The sequence below is a fragment of the Oncorhynchus mykiss genome, chromosome 8 (genome assembly GCF_013265735.2).
Source record: "Oncorhynchus mykiss isolate Arlee chromosome 8, USDA_OmykA_1.1, whole genome shotgun sequence".
Taxonomy (NCBI): Eukaryota; Metazoa; Chordata; class Actinopteri; order Salmoniformes; family Salmonidae; genus Oncorhynchus; species Oncorhynchus mykiss.
Genome location: NC_048572.1, coordinates 36,170,307 through 36,191,163, shown reverse-complemented (window position 1 = coordinate 36,191,163; position 20,857 = coordinate 36,170,307). Strand labels below are relative to the sequence as shown.

Genomic DNA, 20,857 nt, shown 5'->3' with positions numbered 1-20,857 from the left:
TTCTTAAAATAAAGTGGTGATCCTAACTGACCTAAGACAAGGGAATTTTTACTAGGTTTGAATGTCAGGAATTGTGAAAAACTGAGTTTAAATGAATTTGGCTAAGGTGTATGTTAACTTCCGACTTCAACTGTAGATATCTCCGAAAGTGTTGTAAGGTGGGCAGAGACAGAGGAAGAGAGGGAAAAAAAGGGAAAAGAGTGAGGTACCCATCTTAAAGAAAAGAAGCATTGTGGAAGAGGAATGTCTGGGAAGAAGACAGATGTGAATAGGAATGGAGAGGAGTAGAGAAGAGGAGAGTGAGGAAAATAGAGGAGAACAGGGTGTTTCCAGATTTGATTAATTAGGTGCCCCACCCCCCCCAAAAGTGTTAAAAGCAGCTTTTGTGTGTTTGAATGGTGTGGGTGTATCCCAACAATAGAATATTGTGGGCATGTTCTGGTCAATAAAAATATGAATTACAAATAAACAGCTGATTATGGTTCAATGACTGAGCTGGCTAGAGACTTCTCAGCCAAAAACATTTTAAAAAACAGTTTGAAAGAGGATTTTTTTTCTTTTTTTTTTTCTTTAATTTATGCTTTAGCCAGAAATACGAGTATAGGATGAGTCGACAACATTATTTGGGTATGAGTTAGCAGAATATTAACTTTAACAAGTCAGATTTTCACTGGACAGTTACTTTGAAACCAGATTTCCCTCTTAAGTCTGAATGCTGCTCTAACACATGACTGGCTGCCTAGATCAGATGACTAGATAAACTGGAGGAATTCAGCCTCTTCCTTTTCCCTCTCACCAGGGCTTCTCACAGTCTACAGAGAGGGAGATAGTGGGAGAGGGGGGCTGCGGTTGGCTGCTTCAGAAGACACATGGACACTAGGGAAGGGCATTTTTAAATAATTGCAGTATTCAAATAAATCATGCATTTTTTTCCGGTATCCGGATAGTCGAAATGCATGTTCTTCAGCACTTTCATGCTGCATAGCCTGCGCAACTCGGGAGAGGCCATCCGCTCTGCTTGTTGCTGCTACAGGGCGTGGAGGGGGAGTGGTGGGGGCGGTGTCTGTGAAACAGGATGGGGAGAGAGAGAAAGTAGCTATAGGACAGAGTGGGGTAAGTTCAGCAATTCTTTACATTCAGCATTACTACATCAAGGGGAAATATAATATTCTTTCTAACAAAGATATCTATACATATTTCAGGATGTTGTGTTTCCCTGGAATTATTCAGAATTTAAGTAACCAACTTTCCCCCCCCCAAAAAAGTAGCCTCTTGGCACAACTTATGGGGTAAGTTGTATTAGGGATAGGTGTTCCGCTACAAAACACAAATTCTCATAATAAACATACATAAAAGATACAAGTGTTATGGTTGCAATTAGAGGTCGACCGATTATGATTTTTCAACTCAGATACCGATACCGATTATTGGAGGACCAAAAATGCAGATACCGATTAATCGGACGATTTTAAATAAAAAAATTAAAATGTTTTTTATTTATAATAATGACAATTACAACAATACTGAATGAACACTTATTTTAACTTAATATAATACATCAATAAAATCAATTTAGCCTCAAATAAATAATGAAACGTTCAATTTGGTTTAAATAATGCAAAAACAAAGTGTTGGAGAAGAACGTAAAAGTGCAATATGTGCTATGTAAGAAAGCTAACGTTTCAGTTCCTTGCTCAGAACATGAGAACATATGAAAGCTGGTGGTTCCTTTTAACATGAGTCTTCAATATTCCCAGGTAAGAAGTTTTAGGTTGTAGTTATTATAGGACTATTTCCCTCTATACCATTTGTATTTCATTAACCTTTGACTATTGGATGTTCTTATAGGCACTTTAGTATTGCCAGTGTAACAGTATAGCTTCCGTCCCTCTTCTCGCTCCTCCCTGGGCTCGAACTATCAACACAACGACAACAGCCACCACATCGAAGCAGCGTTACCCATGCAGAGCAAGGGAAACAACCACCCCAAGGCTCAGAGTGAGTGAAGTTTGAAACGCTATTAGCGCGTGCTAACTAGCCAGCCGTTTCACTTCGGTCACACCAGCCTCATCTCGGGAGTTGATAGGTTTGAAGTCATAAACAGCGCAATGCTTGACGCACAGCGAAGAGCTGCTGGCAAAACGCACGAAAGTGCTATTTGAATGAATGTTTACGCACCTGCTTCTGCCTACCACCGCTCAGTCAGATACTTAGATACTTGTATGCTTGTATTCTCAGTCAGATTATATGCAACACAGGACACGCTAGATAATATCTAGTAATATCATCAACCATGTGTAGTTAACTAGTGATTATGATTGATTGTTTTTTATAAGATCAGTTTAATTCTAGCTAGCAACTTACCTTGGCTTACTGCATTTGCGTAACAGGCAGTCTCCTTGTGGAGTGCAACGAGAGAGAGGCAGGTCGTTATTGCGTTGGACTAGTTAACTGTAAGGTTACAAGATTGGATCCCCCGAGCTGACAAGGTGAAAATCTGTCTTTCTGCCCCTGAAGCAGTTAACCCACAGTTCCTAGGCCGTCATTGAAAAGAAGAAAGTGTTCTTAACTGACTTGCCTAATTAAATAAAGGTATAAAAAAAAGAAAAGAAAAAAATCGGCACCCAAAATACCGATTTCCGATTGTTGAAATCGGGCTTAATTAATCGGCCATTCCGATTAATCGGTCGACCTCTAGTTGCAATCACAAGACCCCATGTTACACAATAAATGTTTGTTTTGTTCGATAAAGTTCCTCTTTATGTCCAAAAACCTCAGTTTTGTTCAGTAATCCATTGGCACAAAGCGTGGTCACAGCAGGCAGACGAAAAATCGAAAAAGTACCATAAAAGTTTGTAGAAACATGTCAAACAATGTTTATAATCAATCCTCAGGTTGTTTTTGTCATAAGTAATCAATAATATTTCAACTGGACAATATCTCCGTCAATAGAAAAGGGAAAACAAGAAAGGCGCGCTCCCGGTCACGCGCAGAAAACATCTCTGGAAATTTCCACTGTCCACTTATTGAAAGTGGTGTTTCTCCCTCAGTGTTCAGAGTACAAGCCTGAAACAATGCCTAAAGACTGGCCACATGTAGTGGAAGCCATAGGGATCGTGAACTGAGTCATAAGTCTTTGCATGGTGGATAGGCTTTCAATGGACAAACAGCCGTTTCAAAATAAATAATAGCATTTCCTGGATGGATTTTCCTCAGGTTTTTGCCTGCCATATCAGTTCTGTTATACTCACAGACATTATTGTAACAGTTTTGGAAACTTTAGAGTGTTTTCTATCCAATACTACCATGCATATACATATCCTAGCTTCTGGGCCTGAGTAACAGGCAGTTTACATAGGGCACCGTATTCATCCAAACTACTCAATACTGCCCCCGTTCCCAGAAAGGTTAAGCAAAGTGACAGAGTAAGTTGAGCCACCTTGGGGTAAGTGGGTGGTGGTGTCCTGTGACAGTGGGTGATGGTAGGTCAAAGTTAAATTCATGGAATGGGGTTGTGGTGTGTTGTGTCTTCAAAGTATGCCTACATTCAGAAATAGATCTCTCTGTTCAATATCACTTACCCTTCTATTTCTTGACCAGTTTTCTTGACCAGTTTAAGACTTTGTGTGCATCTGCTACTCTATCATAGCCTCTCTTTCACACAATTACATGTTTGTCTTCTTTTTATAGTCAATGCACCTCTTCAGTGTCATTCAGTTTATTTGTTCATGCTTTGCTGCTGCTCCAATGGACTGCCCTGCTCTGACTTCATTGGCTACTTTTTTTAAGAACCTCAAAGGGGGCCTAGAATGCTGGTTGTTTTATGTTTGTATACAGGGGTCATGATGATGATGATATCTGCGCTGTAACAATAAAATGCATTGACATATTGCAAAAATACTATACATATTATGCATAAAACAGACAAAATGTAATCATAATTTGTATTGGGTATAGCGGCCATTGTCTCAAGTTACCCCAAAGCAAACATTTGGGCTATATTAGCCCGCACAGCTACTTTCAAGTGCAAGGATGCACATTCATGCTAGGTTTAGGGACCTCATATTGTAGCTTACAGAGATCCCAACTGATGTACAATGCTATCTTAAAACAATCTACATTGGTTGAGATACAAGCATCGTGAAACCACTTAACACATTCAATTCATTAGACTTTTGTTTCTTGGAACTAACTCGCTTACCACTTCCTCCATGTGGTTTCTTCCTTCACAGACTCCACGAAATGATGACCTCTTCCTAAATATTTGGTCAAATAATTGATTCTGTGTTTTCTAGAAACGAGGGGAGGCTCAACTAACCCTTTGGCTCAATTTACCCCACTCTCCCCTACAGACTCTCGCTAGTTAGACAAACTTGTACATGCCATCGGTTATCTATCATATCTTCGGGTAGTGCCTGTATTTACTGCATCAAAACCAATGTAAATATAAGATATACTTTATATAGTCCACGTGAGATGGACATTTTGTCTTCTGCTTTTATGTGGTTTTTCAACCACAAAAGTCCAGAAAATGGCCAAAAAGGGTAGAACCAGCTCACTTGCTTTTACACTAGGATTTGGCTATTAGATGTTCAGTGTTTCTTTTGAAAAACAAGAGTTCAGTTCATGTAACAGGGTTGACCTTTAAAATGGGGGACAGATGATAATGAATCTCTCATCACATTAAGTAGATAATCTTCTTCAGAATTGACTTTGTCAAAGCAACAAAGTAACTGGGGCTTTTATAATGATGAAATGTTTGGGTTAAGTGTGTTAATATCTTCCTAGAAGTCACAGCGGGTGCACTGAGAATTTTGGGCGCGTCAGCAAGTCTTTATTCATATTGATTGAATTCAGCCCCAATTCTGATCTTTTTTTCCCCCTTCTCTCTCACTAATTGATCTTTTCAATCAGATCTGCTCTGAAAAGATCTGATGTGATTGGTCAAAAGACCAATTAGTGGAACAAATTAGGAATTGGGCCGCCTGTGTAAACGCAGCCCATGTGGTCTATATTAAAAGGCACTTTATTTTATTTAACAAGCTTTTATTTCAATTCAATGTTGGCGCACAATTTCGACTTGAAATATCAAAGGGATGCAAAAGGCCCTCGTTTGGTGGAACGATCCATTCATTTATCATACCTTGTGTAGTGGAAATGTTCTGTACGACTGATGCACAAACAAACAGAACATGGAAACATAAAAAAAAAAGCTCAGATTGTCATTGCGGCCCTTAGTCTCGATAGTGTGATGTTGGACCGGAACCAAAGCCAGACATATGCCAAAGGTTTCCAGTTGTTATTTACTTGCTACTACGTCTTTTCATTAACGTGCACTAGGGCTACTTCAAATATAGAAACATGACATTGATATCATAAGACATTTTAAGATTAATACACAGCGTTTACCAACATGCCATGAACATTTTAATTGAATTGAGGGCATAGTAAATCTTATGCATACATGCAGTATTTGACAAGGAGAATACGCAGTTTTTTTTATCAGACTAGAAGCCCAGCCTTATTAGAGACCCTCAGGAGCCCACCTAATGGAGGGGATGACACACACACACACACACACACACACACACACACACACACACACACAGCAGCACAATTCGAGAGCCAGACACACACACCACACACACATTGCTCACATATACAGTACACAGCAGTGTTTTCAGACCGGGAGGTACGCACACATGCTGAGTAACACATTGGCAGCAGTGCAATTACAGAGGAGGAAGTTGTTTACTAGCAGAGGTAACCATGGACCCCCTTATTCTTTCCTACAACACACAAACATTCACACACACACTGATTTACACAAATGTATTTCCAAGCATTGGAACCACCCCCATGCAAATTAGCCAGAGAAAAGAACCCAGTTTCTAAACATCTCTCTCTGTATGTGTGCACTTGTGTCTTTGTGTGTGTGTGTGTGCGTGCGTGCGTGCTTGTGACAGTGGTAACTAGTAGTGGTAGAACCAAGGTGGATTAAGATATGATGTAAAGGGAGTTATGTAAACGCTAAGCAATTGACGCTAATAGTTGTAGCGTACTCGTTACCGATATTCTATTCACAAAATACCAGCTGAAACGAGGTGTCTAAAATGAAGCCAATGCAGTGAACCAGGAAAGAGTCTTAGATAAAGTGTTCACAAACAGGTCCTTGTGACAGTAACCCCTTACCAGACCTGACTCCTTGCACACTAATGGAATCTACTAATTAGAGAGCGGAGGCAGTGATGTGTGTGTGTGTGTGTGTGATTAGACAGAGAGCCCCAGACCTCGTTAAGAGGCAGCCTTCCACCAGTCCTTCAGGGACAGAGATTCATCTGATCTCTCTTTTTTTACACACACACACACACACACACACACACACACACACACTGGAGATCTCTCTATCAAGCTCTCTTTCTCTTCATCTATCTTTTCTTTTTATATCTCTTTCTCTCACCCTTTCTCTCTCTCTCTCCCTACCTCTCCTCATTCTCTCTCTCTCTATTCTCACTCATCGTCTTCGTTGTCTTTATATGACTTCATTAACACTAAAACCGCTGGGGCTTGAGGGATCCCTGTTCAAGCTAATGATCAGTCATTTTGACTGCAACATTCTAACAGTGTAGTTCATACATTTCCTATGTGCTATTGCAGAAATAATAATTTGGTTGTGTTTCTGAAGGTCTAATGTAACATTAAAATACGATTTTAATTGTATTTCAAATAACACAATAGCATTTTCATTAGTTTAAGTTACTGTAGGCTATATGTAAAACATTAAAAAGTTGGATTTTTCTTTTTTAATCAATTTTATTTGTGGAGTGCCTTTTCTACAACTATAAAAAATGAACTGTATGTGTTGGAACACAATAACAGCTTCTTTTTGTAAAGGCAAAATTTAAAAAAATACCCCAATCTAGATGCACGGTCAGCAAGATGCGCGGTCAAATTATGAAAACATCAGTAGCCTCAACATCATTATAAGCCACAAGTATGCTTGATAAGATACATAAATGTTGATATGACAGCAGTCAATTTTTTTTATTATTTATGTCGGATACCATGGCGAATTTGTCTTTTTTTGTGTGTAAATGGTGGTAATGCTCTAAATAATCTCCAGAGAAAAGTATTCCATATACAGTGGGGCAAAAAAGTATTTAGTCAGCCACCAATTGTGCAAGTTCTCCCACTTAAAAAGATGAGAGAGGCCTGTAATTTTCATCATAGGTACACTTCAACTATGACAGACAAAATGAGAAAAAAAATCCAGAAAATCACATTGTAGGATTTTTTTATGAATTTATTTGCAAATTATGGTGGAAAATAAGTATTTGGTCAATAACAAAATTTCAACACAATACTTTGTTATATACCCTTTGTTGGCAATGACAGAGGTCAAACGTTTTCTGTAAGTCTTCACAAGGTTTTCACACACTGTTGCTGGTATTTTGGCCCATTCCTCCATGCATATCTCCTCTAGAGCAGTGATGTTTTGGGGCTGTTGCTGGGCAACACGGACTTTCAACTCCCTCCAAAGATTTTCTATGGGGTTGAGATCTGGAGACTGGCTAGGCCACTCCAGGACCTTGAAATGCTTCTTACGAAGCCACTCCTTCGTTGCCCGGGCGGTGTGTTTGGGATCATTGTCATGCTGAAAGACCCAGCCATGTTTCATCTTCAATGCCCTTGCTGATGGAAGGAGGTTTTCACTCAAAATCTCACGATACATGGCCCCATTCATTCTTTCTTTTACACGGATCAGTCATCCTGGCCCCTTTGCAGAAAAACCACCCCAAAACATGATGTTTCCACCCCCATGCTTCACAGTAGGTATGGTGTTCTTTGGATGCAACTCAGCATTCTTTGTCCTCCAAACACGACGAGTTGAGTTTTTACCAAAAAGTTATATTTTGGTTTCATCTGACCATATGACATTCTCCCAATCTTCTTCTGGATCATCCAAATGCTCTCTAGCAAACTTCAGACGGGCCTGGACATGTACTGGCTTAAGCAGGGGGACACGTCTGGCACTGTAGGATTTGAGTCCGTGGCGGCGTAGTGTGTTACTGATGGTAGGCTTTGTTACTTTGGTCCCAGCTCTCTGCAGGTCATTCACCACCGTGTGGTTCTGGGATTTTTGCTCACCGTTCTTGTGATCATTTTGACCCCACGGGGTGAGATCTTGCGTGGAGCCCCAGATCGAGGGAGATTATCAGTGGTTTTGTATGTCTTCCATTTCCTAATAATTGCTCCCACAGTTGATTTCTTCAAACCAAGCTGCTTACCTATTGCAGATTCAGTCTTCCCAGCCTGGTGCAGGTCTACCATTTTGTTTCTGGTGTCCTTTGACAGCTCTTTGGTCTTGGCCATAGTGGAGTTTGGAGTGTGACTGTTTGAGGTTGTGGACAGGTGTCTTTTATACTGATAACAAGTTCAAACAGGTGCCATTAATACAGGTAACGAGTGGAGGACAGAGGAGCCTCTTAAAGAAGAAGTTACAGGTCTGTGAGAGCCAGAAATCTTGCTTGTTTGTTGGTGACCAAATACTTATTTTCCACCATAATTTGCAAATAAATTCATTACAAATCCTACAATGTGATTTTCTGGATTTTTTTTCAAATTTTGTCTGTCATAGTTGAAGTGTACCAAGTGTACCTCTCATCTTTTTAAGTGGGAGAACTTCACAATTGGTGGCTGACTAAATACTTTTTTGCCCCACTGTATGTCTGACCAAAAACTCTCCATATACACGCTCTTTCCACAGAATGCTCAGGTCAGTGCCTGAATACTGTAGCATGTACGTGTCACATAAACAACGAAAGCATTGCGGATGTTGTTTTTTGCTTGAGATGGAGGGCCTGCTCTCTCAGTGATGACATTTTGTGCTGATAATTGGCCCGTAGCATTGTCACCGACTTGTTCTATCTAAATGGTGCGTCCCTTCCTCTCTCCTGCCCCGCTGTTTCAATTGGTAGTGGCGCAGATTCTTCTTCAGTGCGCCCTGTTCTGGATTTTTTGCGCTTAGGCCTCGTAGGTGTAGGTTATTCAAAATTCTGCGTTGTCCGCTTCCCCTCGCTCAACTCACCCATTCTCCCCCTTTCTCCCCATAATACTTTTTAATTGATTTAATCTGTTGTTATATGTGTGAAATTAGTTTCGGTATAGTTTCGGTTCAGTTTCGAGGCAATTATTGTGGTGATTATCAACTGGGCATGGCACATTCATGTCGGGCGTAGGACTGTCGGGAGAAGGATCGGAGCTGGCCCTACTATTGGGAGAAGTAGGGTCAAAAGGGGGAAAAGCATTCAAAAAATGACCTCATGAAACTATTTATAACTCCAGTTCTGTTTGTGATATTAATGAATGTGCATCTGTTGGTCACAGATACTGTACCTTAAAAAAAGGATCAGAAAACGAGTCAGTATCTGGTGTGACCACCATTTGCCTCATGTAGCACGACTCATCTCCTTCACAGAGTTGATCAGGCTGTTGATTGTGGCCTGTGGAATGTTGTCCCACTCCTCTTCATTGACTGTCTGAAGTTGCTGGATATTGTTGGGAACTGGAACACGCTGTCTCACACGTTGATCCCAAATGTGCTCAATGAGTGACATGTCTGGTGAGTAAACACGCCATGGAAGAAGTGGGACATTTTCAGCTTCCAGGAATTGTGTACAGATTGTTGCGACATGGGGCCGTGCATGATCATGCTGAAACATGAGGTGATGGCGGTGGATGAATTACACAACAATGGGCCTCAGGATCTCGTCACGGTATTTCAGTGCATTCAAATTGCCATCGATAAAATGCAATTGTGTTCGTTGTCCGTAGCTTATGCCTGCCCATACCCTAACCCCACTGCCACAATGGGGCACTCTGCTCGGTACAGTTGAAACCGGGATTAATCCGTGAAGAGCACACGTCTCCAACGTGCCAGTGGCCATCGAAGGTGAGCATTTGCCCACTGAAGACGGGTTACAACGCCAAACTGCAGTCAGGTCAAGACCCTGGTGAGGACGACGAGCATGCAGATAAGCTTCCCTGAGACTGTTTCTGATAGTTGTGCAGAAATCCTTCGGTAGTGCAAACCACCCACAGTTTCATTAGTTGTCCGGGTGGCTGGTCTCAGACGATCCCGCAAGTGAAGAAGCCGGATGTTGAAGTCCTGGGCTGGCGTAGTTACATGTGGTCTGTGGTTGGTAGACTAGTTGGACGTACTGGTCAATTTCTAGAATGACATTGGGGGCGGGGTTAGGGTAGAGAAATTAACATAAAATTCTCTGGCAACAGCTCTGGTTGACATTTCTATAGTCCCTCAAAACTTGAGACATCTGTTACATTGTGTTGTTTGACAAAATTGCATATTTTAGAGGGGCCTTTCACTGTCCCCCAGCACAAGGTGCACCTGTGTAATGATCATGCTGTTTAATCAGCTTCTTGATCTACCACACCTGTCAGGTGGATGGATTTTTTTGGGCAAAGGAGAAATACTCACTAACAGGGATGCAACAAATGTGCGCACAAAATTAGAGAGAAATTTAGCGTATGGAACATTTCCTGGATTTTTTATTTCAGCTCATGAACTCTGGAACCAACACTTTAAATATTGCGTTTATATTTGTGTTCTGTATTAATTGAAAGCATGACGTGCTTCCACACAGGAAGTTCCAGACACTTGTATGCCAAGGTGCATTGAAACTGTTCTGGTGGCTCGTGGAGGCCCAACACCCTATTAAGACACTTTATGTTGGTGTTTCCTTTATTTTGGCAGTTACCTGTACCAGCATGCGGGTGTGTGTGAGAGTCTTGCCGTCTGTCCAGGCCTCGCTCTCTTTCATTAAGACTCAAATGGAGCTATTATGACCTGTTCTCACCCTGTCTGAGCAGTCTTAAAGCATTCACTGTAGCAGATATAACATTGTGCTTCTGCACTGCCGCTATATGAGTTCTAGCTTGTGTGATTCGAATATAGGATGTACGGAGCAGATGGGCACACTACTCACCGTTCACAGACCCTAATGCAGACACACACACACACACACACACTCGCTGGCACACACACACACACACACACACACGTACCAGTATAACATCTAGATAGTGCAGTTGGAATGTATTGAGATTAGAACCCTTTTAGTTCACTGCTGTTTACCATACTGTGTGCATCATTATATAGGCTACACCGTACTGTACATGACATGTATAAGGCATCCATGACATCCATTATGCTAGATTAGAACACTACATAGCCCCATTCCTCACCATACTGTACACCCACACACCATACAGTATACTACATACACTCACTGGACATTTTATTAGGTACACACATCTAGTACCGGGTCGGAGCCCCCTTTGCCTCCAGAACAGCCTGACTTCTTCGGGGCATGGATTCTACAAGTCAGAAATGTTCCACAGCAATGTTGGTCCATGCTGACGCGGTATGATCAAATCAAATCAAATCAAATGTATTTATATAGCCCTTCGTACATCAGCTGATATCTCAAAGTGCTGTACAGAAACCCAGCCTAAAACCCCAAACAGCAAGCAATGCAGGTGTAGAAGCACGGTGGCTAGGAAAAACTCCCTAGAAAGGCCAAAACCTAGGAAGAAACCTAGAGAGGAACCAGGCTATGTGGGGTGGCCAGTCCTCTTCTGGCTGTGCCGGGTGGAGATTATAACAAAACATGGTCAAGATGTTCAAATGTTCATAAATGACCAACATGGTCGAATAATAATAAGGCAGAATAGTTGAAACTGGAGCAGCAGCACAGTCAGGTGGACTGGGGACAGCAAGGAGTCATCATGTCAGGTATTCCTGGGGCATGGTCCTAGGGCTCAGGTCCTCCGAGAGAGAGAAAGAAAGAGAGAATTAGAGAGAGCATATGTGGGATGGCCAGTCCTCTTCTGGCTGTGCCGGGTGGAGATTATAACAGAACATGGCCAAGATGTTCAAATGTTCATAAATGACCAGCATGGTCGAATAATAATAATAAGGCAGAACAGTTGAAACTGGAGCAGCAGCACAGCCAGGTGGACTGGGGACAGCAAGGAGTCATCATGTCAGGTAGTCCTGGGGCATGGTCCTAGGGCTCAGGTCCTCCGAGAGAGAGAAAGAGAGAAGGAGAGAATTAGAGAACGCACACTTAGATTCACACAGGACACCAAATAGGACAGGAGAAGTACTCCAGATATAACAAACTGACCCTAGCCCCCCGACACAAACTACTGCAGCATAAATACTGGAGGCTGAGACAGGAGGGGTCAGGAGACACTGTGGCCCACTCCGAGGACACCCCCGGACACGCAGTTGCTATAGCTTGGACGGCGGTACACCACCGCCACCAGCCTATACAGTTGACACCAGGCAGGATGGGTCCATGGACTCACGCTGCTTACACCAAATCCTGACTCTGCCATCAGCATGATGCAACATGAGCCGGGATTCGTCATGACCTCTCTCATCAACAAGCTATTTTTGCCCACAGGACCGCCTCTGACTGCATGTTCTCAGGAAACCCTTTCTACTGACGTGCGTGAAAAGCCCAGGCGGGTGGCCATTTCTGAGATACTGAAACCAGTGTGTCTGGCACCGGCAATCATACCATGCTCACAGTCGCTTAGGTCTCTCGTTTTGGCTATTCTAACGTTCAATGGAACAGTAACTGAATGCCTCGATGCCTGTCTGCCTGCTTTATATAGCAAGCCACGGCCACGTGACTCGCTGTCTGTAGGAGCGATCACTCCTTCTCCACAGTCTATCTTTAGAAGAGCAATATTCAATATGGTGGACTCCTGACCCCGCCGTGACCTTCTCAGAAGAACCCCAGCCAACTGATGTGAGGCACACAGAGGGTGAGGGGCTGGTCGTGGGCGGGGTTTTCTCAGAGCCACACTTCAATAAGAACACATCATTTGTATAATGTCCCCTCAGAGCTGGCCTTACAGTGGGAGGATAGAGGGAGTTGAGAAAAACGAGAGCACAGAAAGTGTGTGTGTGTCCCTCTTTCTCCATCAGTGTTTGAGTAGGAACCAATGCTCCCAGCAGGGCATTGCTGTCAGGACACGTCCTGATGTGACACATTCTGTCCTCACCTGAAATGTGAGGAGACCGAGTCATTTATCTGGAGACATGGGTTACTTCTCTCCTCCTCTCTCTTTGAGTTGTCGATTTGTGTGTTTGTCTGCGTGTGTGTGTGTGCTCGGGCTGTGATGGTCCTGGAATTTGGGCTGAAGGTTATTTGTCAGTCAAATGAAGTTGGTCACCGTTATAATCGTTTGAATAGTAAAATTCAGTCTGCCCTGTTTTTGGTAAGCCATTGGGTGCATGTGTTTCACGATACTCGTCTGCTACAACTGTCCTCTCTCCTTATATCAGCTGTTAGATGTGAACCAGGCATATTTTACTTTGATGCTTTTGGGTCAGTGGCTGTGACTGATTGTAGAGCTGAGGGGCTGTCATGGCTGACTGATGATTTACATTTCCCTACAGCTACCAGCAGCAGGAACCGAGCAGTGTGTGTGTGTGTGTGTGTGTGTGTGTGTATATGTGTGGGCGCTAGTGTTCACTGGGAGGGAGATTACCAACCTCTTATCTGCTACACTAATCAACAGGAATCTCTGCTGCCTGCCTGACGCTTCAACCCTCTGATGATGTTACCTGGAATAACATTGGCTGGGCCTGAGAGAGAGAGAGAGAATTATAGTCATCAACAATCTGTTCACGTTAATGTTTTTGTTGGTTGATCATGCAAGGTGTCATAGTATTTGATATGCATCAGAGTGGTGTAGACCTACAGTCTGGAAAAATGGTTCAAGACTACAGCCATAACATTGGCGACTTGGCTTCGTCCATTTTGATCCCCCTCTAAATGCTCGTTAGACAGGGCGCTCAGTTTGAATGTCATCTTTTTCTGAAAATGAGTCTTCCCATGACTCTCTTTCTATTTCTCTATCTCTCTCTCTCTCTCTCTCTCTCTCCACTGCAACCCGGGAACATTCCCAGAACATTAGCTACGTTTCCAATTAAGTTGTAGTTAGGGTTTTATCTAACGTTAGGATGATAACATCCCCAAAAACATCCAGAGAATGTTTTTGATAACATAATAATGTACGAGTAAAGTTTTCCCAGCAAACCAAAATTGGTTCTGTGAAATTTCCAGAACATTCGCTAGGTCTCGCAAATATTCTGATAACACAAAAACGTTCCATTCGTGGTGTTGATTCAAGAACGTTTGTTTTAGGGTGCAAAAAAACCTTCACCTGATGTTACGAGAACATTCGCAGAACACATTTTGTCTGTTCTTTAAAGGTTCCCAGATTATTTTCATTAGGTTGTCAGAACATTCCGGTGGGAACATTGTTGGGAAATCACAAAAGATGTTCCCAAAACACACAAACTGTCCAGTTGTGCAGATGATTCTACAATGTTTAATTTAGGGTGCATAGAAACATTCATCTCATGTTACAATAACATTCCCAGAGCTAGGCTTGGGTGGTATACCGTATACCGGGGTATTTGGAAAAAGACACAGGATGGTTTTTCAATACCGTCCAAACTATTTATTTGAAGTTTTTGACTGTTCAACTTTTAAAAATGCACCTGATATTTTTCCTATTTTGGAATGCAGCCCAACTCACTAATAGGTATTTTGACCAATCAGATCATCTCTGAAAAAGAGCTGATGTGAAAAGATCTGATGTGATTGGTCAAAAGACCAATTAGTGGGAAAAAATATCAGAATCCCGAATCCCGATACACTTTCCTGTGTTGTTCTGGGAACCTCTTTAAAGATTTCAGAAATGCTGTTTTGTCAGCATTCGTGCAACATCAAAGACATTTTTTTTGTGCACCCTGATAGAAACATCATCTGAATGACAGCACAACTGGACAGCACAACTGTCATATATCTGAAAAACGTTCCCACAAACTAAAGAAATGTTTTTTGGAACTTTTAATTAAACATAACAAATGTGTTCTGGGAATGTTCTTACAACATCAGGTGAATGTTTTTTGCATCCTATAATAAACATTGTAGAATCATCCGCACATCTGGACAGTTTTTGTGTTTTGGAACATGCAGTGGCAAGAGAAAGTAAGTGAACCCTTTGGAATTACCTGGATTTCTGCATAAATTGGTCATCAGATTTGATCTGATCTTCATCTAAGTCACAATAATAGACAAATATAGTGTACTTAAACTAATTACACACAAATGATTGTATTTTTCTTGTCTATTTTGAATCCGCAATTTAAACATTCACAGTGTAGGTTGGGAAAAGTATGTGAACCCCTAGGCTCATGACTTATCCTAAGCTAATTGGAGTCAGGTAACCTGGAGTCCAATCAATGAAACGAGATTGGAGATGTTGGTTAGAGCTGCCTTGTTTCTGGAACATGCTAACATCTCTGTTGACGAGTCTATGATACGTAAAACACTAAACAAGAAGGGTGTTCATGAGAGGACACCACGGAAGAAGCCTCTGCTGTCCAAAAAACCCATTGCTGCAAGTCTGAAGTTTGCCTGGATGTTCCACAGCGCTACTGGCAAAATATTCTGTGGACAGATGAAACTACAGTTGAGTTGTTTGGAAGGAACACACAACACTATGTGTGGAGATAAAAAGGCCCAGCACACCAACATCAAAACCTCATCCCAACTGTAAAGTCTGGTGGAGGGAGCATCATGGTTTGGGGCTGCTTTGCTGCCTTAGGGTCTGGACAGCTTGCTATCTTTGATGGAAAAAATGAATTACCAAGTTCATCAAAAAACATTTTGCAGGAGAATGTTAGGCTATCTCTCCGCCAATTGAAGCTCAACAGAAGTTGGGTGATGCAACAGGACAAAGACTCAAAACACAGAAGTAAATTAACAACAGAATGGCTTCAGAAGAAAATATGCCTTCTGGAGTGGCCCAGTCAGAGTCCTGACCTCAACCTGATTTGAGATGCTGTGGCATGACCTCAAGAGAGCAGTTCACACCAGACATCCCAAGAATATTGCTGAACTGAAACAGTTTTGTAAAGAGGAATGGTCCAAAATTTCTCCTGGCCATTATGCAGGTCTGATCCCCAACAACAGAAAAAGTTTAGTTGAGTTTATTGCTGCCAAAGGAGGGTCAACGAGTTATTAAATCCAAGAGTTCACATACCTTTTCCACCCTGCACTGTGAAGGCTTACACGGCGTGTTCAACGTGTTATTAGTTTAAGCAGACTGTGTTTGTCTATGGATGTGATCTAGATGAAGATCAGATCAAATTTCTTGACCAATTTATGCAGAAATCCAGGTATTTCCAAAGGGTTCACATACTTTTTCTTGCCACTGTATCTTTTGTGGTGTCCCCGCAATGTTCTCACCAGACTGTTCCCACAACCCAATGAAACATTCTGGGAACCTTTTTAAAGAACATATTAAATGTGTTCTAGGATTGTTCTTTCGACATCAGGTCGAATGTTTTCTTCAAACGTTCTAAAATCTTCACCACGACTGAACAGTTTTTGGGTTATGACTTGCCATGACCTAACGAATGTTATGGGTACTTTCACATAACCAATTTTGGTTTGCTGGGTTTTTACTCTCTTTTTCCACCCTCTTTCTCCCCCCTCTCTCACCACCCCCTTGGCTTAGTGCCATGTTCCCACCAAAACACTCACTGTCTAACATAAATATTAGCCTATATATGTGACTTGCCTAGATTTGCCTTCCTTTTTTGGTGCCCGTCTGCTCAACTATCTGCTCTCCAACTGGAGAGGCCAGTGAAAGCCACTTCACTGAGTGGATCTGCTTGACGTATTTAACATCTAGCTGCCTAGCTATATCCACGTGGAGTTGGTTTGATGGGCTGTGGAGGTGGACTGTTGATCGGCCTGAGAGTGGCAGAGAGGAGAGATGAAGAGAGGTGAAGTGAATTGCACACTGTTGAGGCAGAGAGGCCCATTGAACTGGAAACTATGAACTCTGGGATGCACTCTTTTCCATTCTCTGTCTGTCTGTCTGTCTGTCTGTCTGTCTGTCTGTCTGTCTGTCTGTCTGTCTGTCTGTCTGTCTGTCTGTCTGTCTGTCTGTGTCTGTCTGTCTGTCTGTCTGTGTCTCTCTCTCTCTCTCTCTCTCTCTCTCTCTCTCTCTCTCTCTCTCTCTCTCTCTCCCCATCCCCTTCTCTCTGTCCCTCTCTCTCGAATCAAGTCAAAGGGCTTTATTGGCATGGGAACATATGTTTACATTGCCAAAGCAAGTGAAATAAATAATTGTGAAATAAACAAGAAAAAATGAACAGTAAACATTACACTCACAAAAGTTTAAAAGGAATAGAAACATTTCAAATGTCATATTATGGCTATATACAGTGTTGTAATGATGTGCAAATTGTTAAAGCACAAAAGGAAAAATAAATAACCATAAATATGGGTTGTATTTACAATGGTGTTTGTTCTTCACAAATGTTGCTGCTGTGATGGCACACTGTGGTATTTCACCTAATATACAGTGTATCCGTAAAGTATTCAGACCCCTTGACTTTTTCCACATTTTGTTATGTTACAGCCTTATTCTAAAATTGATTAAATTGTTTTTTACCATCAATCTACACACAATAAACACCACATGATGACAAAGCAAAAACATTTTTTTGACATTTTTGTGAATTTATATTTAAAAAAAGACTGAAATATTGCATTTACATAAGTATTCAGACCCTTTACTCAGTACTTTGTGGAAGCACCTTTGGCAGCGATTACAGCCTAGAGTCTTCTTGGGTATTACGCTACAAGCTTGGTACACCTGTATTTGAGGAGTTTCTCCCATTCTTCTCTGCAGATCCTCTCAAGCTCTGTCAGGTTGTATGGGGAGCGTCGCTCCACAGCTATTTTCAGATCTCTCCAGGGATGTTCGATAAGATTCAAGTCCGGGCTCTGGCTGGGCCACTCAAGGACATCCCAAAGCCATTCCTGCGTTGTCTTGGCTGTGTGCTTAGGGTTGTTGTCCTGTTAGAAGGTGAACCTTTACCCCAGTCTGAAGTCCTGAGCAGTCTGGAGCAGGTTTTCATCAAGGATCTCTCTGTACTTTGCTCCGTCCGTCTTTGCCTCATTCCTGACAAATCTCCCAGTCCCTGCCGCTGAAAAACATCCACACAGCATGATGCTGCCACCACCTTTCCTCACCATAGGGATGGTGCCAGGTTTCCTCCAGACGTGACGCTTGGCATTCAGGCCAAAGAGTTCAATCTTGGTTTCATCAGACCAGTTACTGAGGAGTGGCTTCCGTCTGGCCACCGTAAATGCCTGATTGGTGGAGTGCTGCAGAGATGGTTGTCCTTCTGGAAGGTTCTCCCATCTCCACAGGGGAACTCTGGAGCTTTGTCAGAGTGACCATCGGAGTCTTGATCCCTTCACTGACCAAGGCACTTCTCCCCTGATTGCACAGTTAGGCCGGGCGGCCAGCCCTAGGAGGAGTGTTGGTGGTTCCAAACTTCTTCCATTTAAGAATGATGGAGGCCACTGTATTCTTGGGGACCTCCAATGTTGCATAAATTGTTAGGTACCCTTCCTCAGATCTGTGCCTCGACACAATCCTGTCTCGGAGCTCTACGGACAATTCTTTCGACCTCATGGCTCTGGCATGCACTGTCAACTGTGGGACCTTATATAGACAGGTGTGTGTCTTTCCAAATCATGTCCAATCAATTGAATTTACCACAGGTGGACTCCAATCAAGTTGTAGAAACATCTCAAGGATGATCAATGGAAGCAGGATGCACCGGAGCTCAATTTCGAGTCTCATAGCAAAGGGTCTGAATATTTATGTAACTAAGGTTTTTCTGTTTTTTATTTGTAATACAATTGCAAAAATGTCTCTAAACCTGTTTTCACTTTGTCATTATGTGATATTGTGTGTGGATTGATGAGGAATTGTTATTTAATCAATTTTAGAATAAGGTTGTAACGTTACAGAATGTTGAAAAAGGGAAGGGGTCTGAATACTTAATGAATGCATTGTGTATGGGAATTTATGAAAATTGGATTTGTTTTAAAATTCTTTGTGGGTCTGTGAGGGAAATGAGTCTATAATATGGTCATACATTTGACAGGAGGTTAGGAAGTGAAGCTCAGTTTCCACCTCATTTTGTGGACAGTGTTCACATAGCCTGTCTTCTCTTGAGAGCCAGGTCTGCCTACGGCGGCCTCTCTCAATAGCAAGGCTATGCTCATAGTGAAAGCTTTCCTTAATTTTGGTTCAGTCACAGTGGTCAGGTATTCTGTCACTGTGTACTCCCTGTTTAGGGCCAAATTGCATTCTTGTTTGCTCTGTTTTTGGCTAATTCTTTCCAATGTGTCAAGTAATTATCTTTTTATTTTCTCATGATTTGGTGGGTCTAATTGTGTTGCAGTCCTGGGGCTCTGTGGGGTGTGTTTGTGTTTGTGAACAGAGCCCCAGGACCAGCTTGCTTACACTATCATTGTAAGCCTGCCACACACACACTATACAATATATTTATTAAATGTCACATTGTTCGTAATAATGGTCGGACCAAGGCGCAGCGTACGTAGAGTTCCACATACTTTTAATGAATAAAGTGAAACTTAAGCAAATACAAAAAAACAATAAATAATAAAGGAACCGTGACGACAATGCAGCGCTAACAGGCAACTAAACATAAACAATATCCCATAACCCACAGGTGGAAAAAATGTTAAGTATGATACCCAATTAGAGACAACGATAACCAGCTGCCTCTAATTAGGAATCATACAAATCACCAACATAGAAAATCAAACCTAGAACCCCACATAGAAATTATAAACTAGAACAGTCCCCCAGTCACGCCCTGACCTACTCTACCATAGAAAATACAGGCTTCTAATGGTCAGGGACGTGACATTAAACAAGAATGAGTGTGAGCTTTTGTCACAACCCGGCTCGTGGGAGCTCTTATAGGACCGGGGCACAAATAATAATATAATAATAATCAATAATTTTGCTCTTTATTTAACCATCTTACATATAACACCTTATTTGTTCATTGAAAATTGGTCAGGTCAATGAGAAGGGTGTGCTTGAAAGGATGCACATAACTCTGCAATGTTGGGTTGTATTGGAGAGAGTCTCACTCTTAAATAATTTTCCACACACAGTCTGTGCCTGTATTTAGTTTTCATGCTAGTGAGGGCTGAGAATCCACTCTCACATAGGTACGTGGTTGCAAAGGCATCAGTGTCTTAACAGTGCAATTTGCCAAGGCAGGATACACTGAGCGCAGCCCAATCCAGAAATCTGGCAGTGGCTTCTGATTTAAATTCAATTTTCACAAAACCGCTTGTTGCAATATTGATGAGGCTCTCTTGTTCAGATATCGGTAAGTGGTCTGTTTGTGTCGGGAAAAGTACTTGCGTAATTGCGCACTGAACTCACGCAGGGGCTTCGCTATATCACATTTGACATTGTCCGTAAACTTGAGTTCATTTGCACACAAGAAAATCATACAATGATGGAAAGACCTGTGTGTTGTCCTTGTTAATACAGACAGAGAGGAGCTCCAACTTCTTAATCATAGCCTCAGTTTTGTCCCGCACATTGAATATAGTTGCGGAGAAGCCCTGTAATCCTAGATTCAGATCATTCAGGCGAGAAAAAACATTACCCAGATAGGCCAGTCATGCAAGCAGTCAGACAAGTGAAAATTATGGTCAGTAAAGACAATTTCAAGCTCGTCTCTACATTAAATACTTTTCCCCTTGATAACCAGTAAAAGCGTTACATGGTCGCTGCCCATATCATTGCATAGTGCAGAAAATAAACGACAGGGGCCTTGCTTTAACAAAGTTAACCATTTTCACTGTATTGTCCAAAACGTCTTTCA

General features: G+C 42.0%; 1 protein-coding gene across 7 annotated transcripts in view; it reads left to right on the top strand.

The window, feature by feature from the left end:
- LOC110529235 (1-phosphatidylinositol 4,5-bisphosphate phosphodiesterase beta-4) overlaps nt 1-20,857 on the top strand; it is a 142,944-nt gene that overhangs the window by 15,317 nt on the left and 106,770 nt on the right. The gene's annotated exons all lie outside the window — the stretch shown is intronic.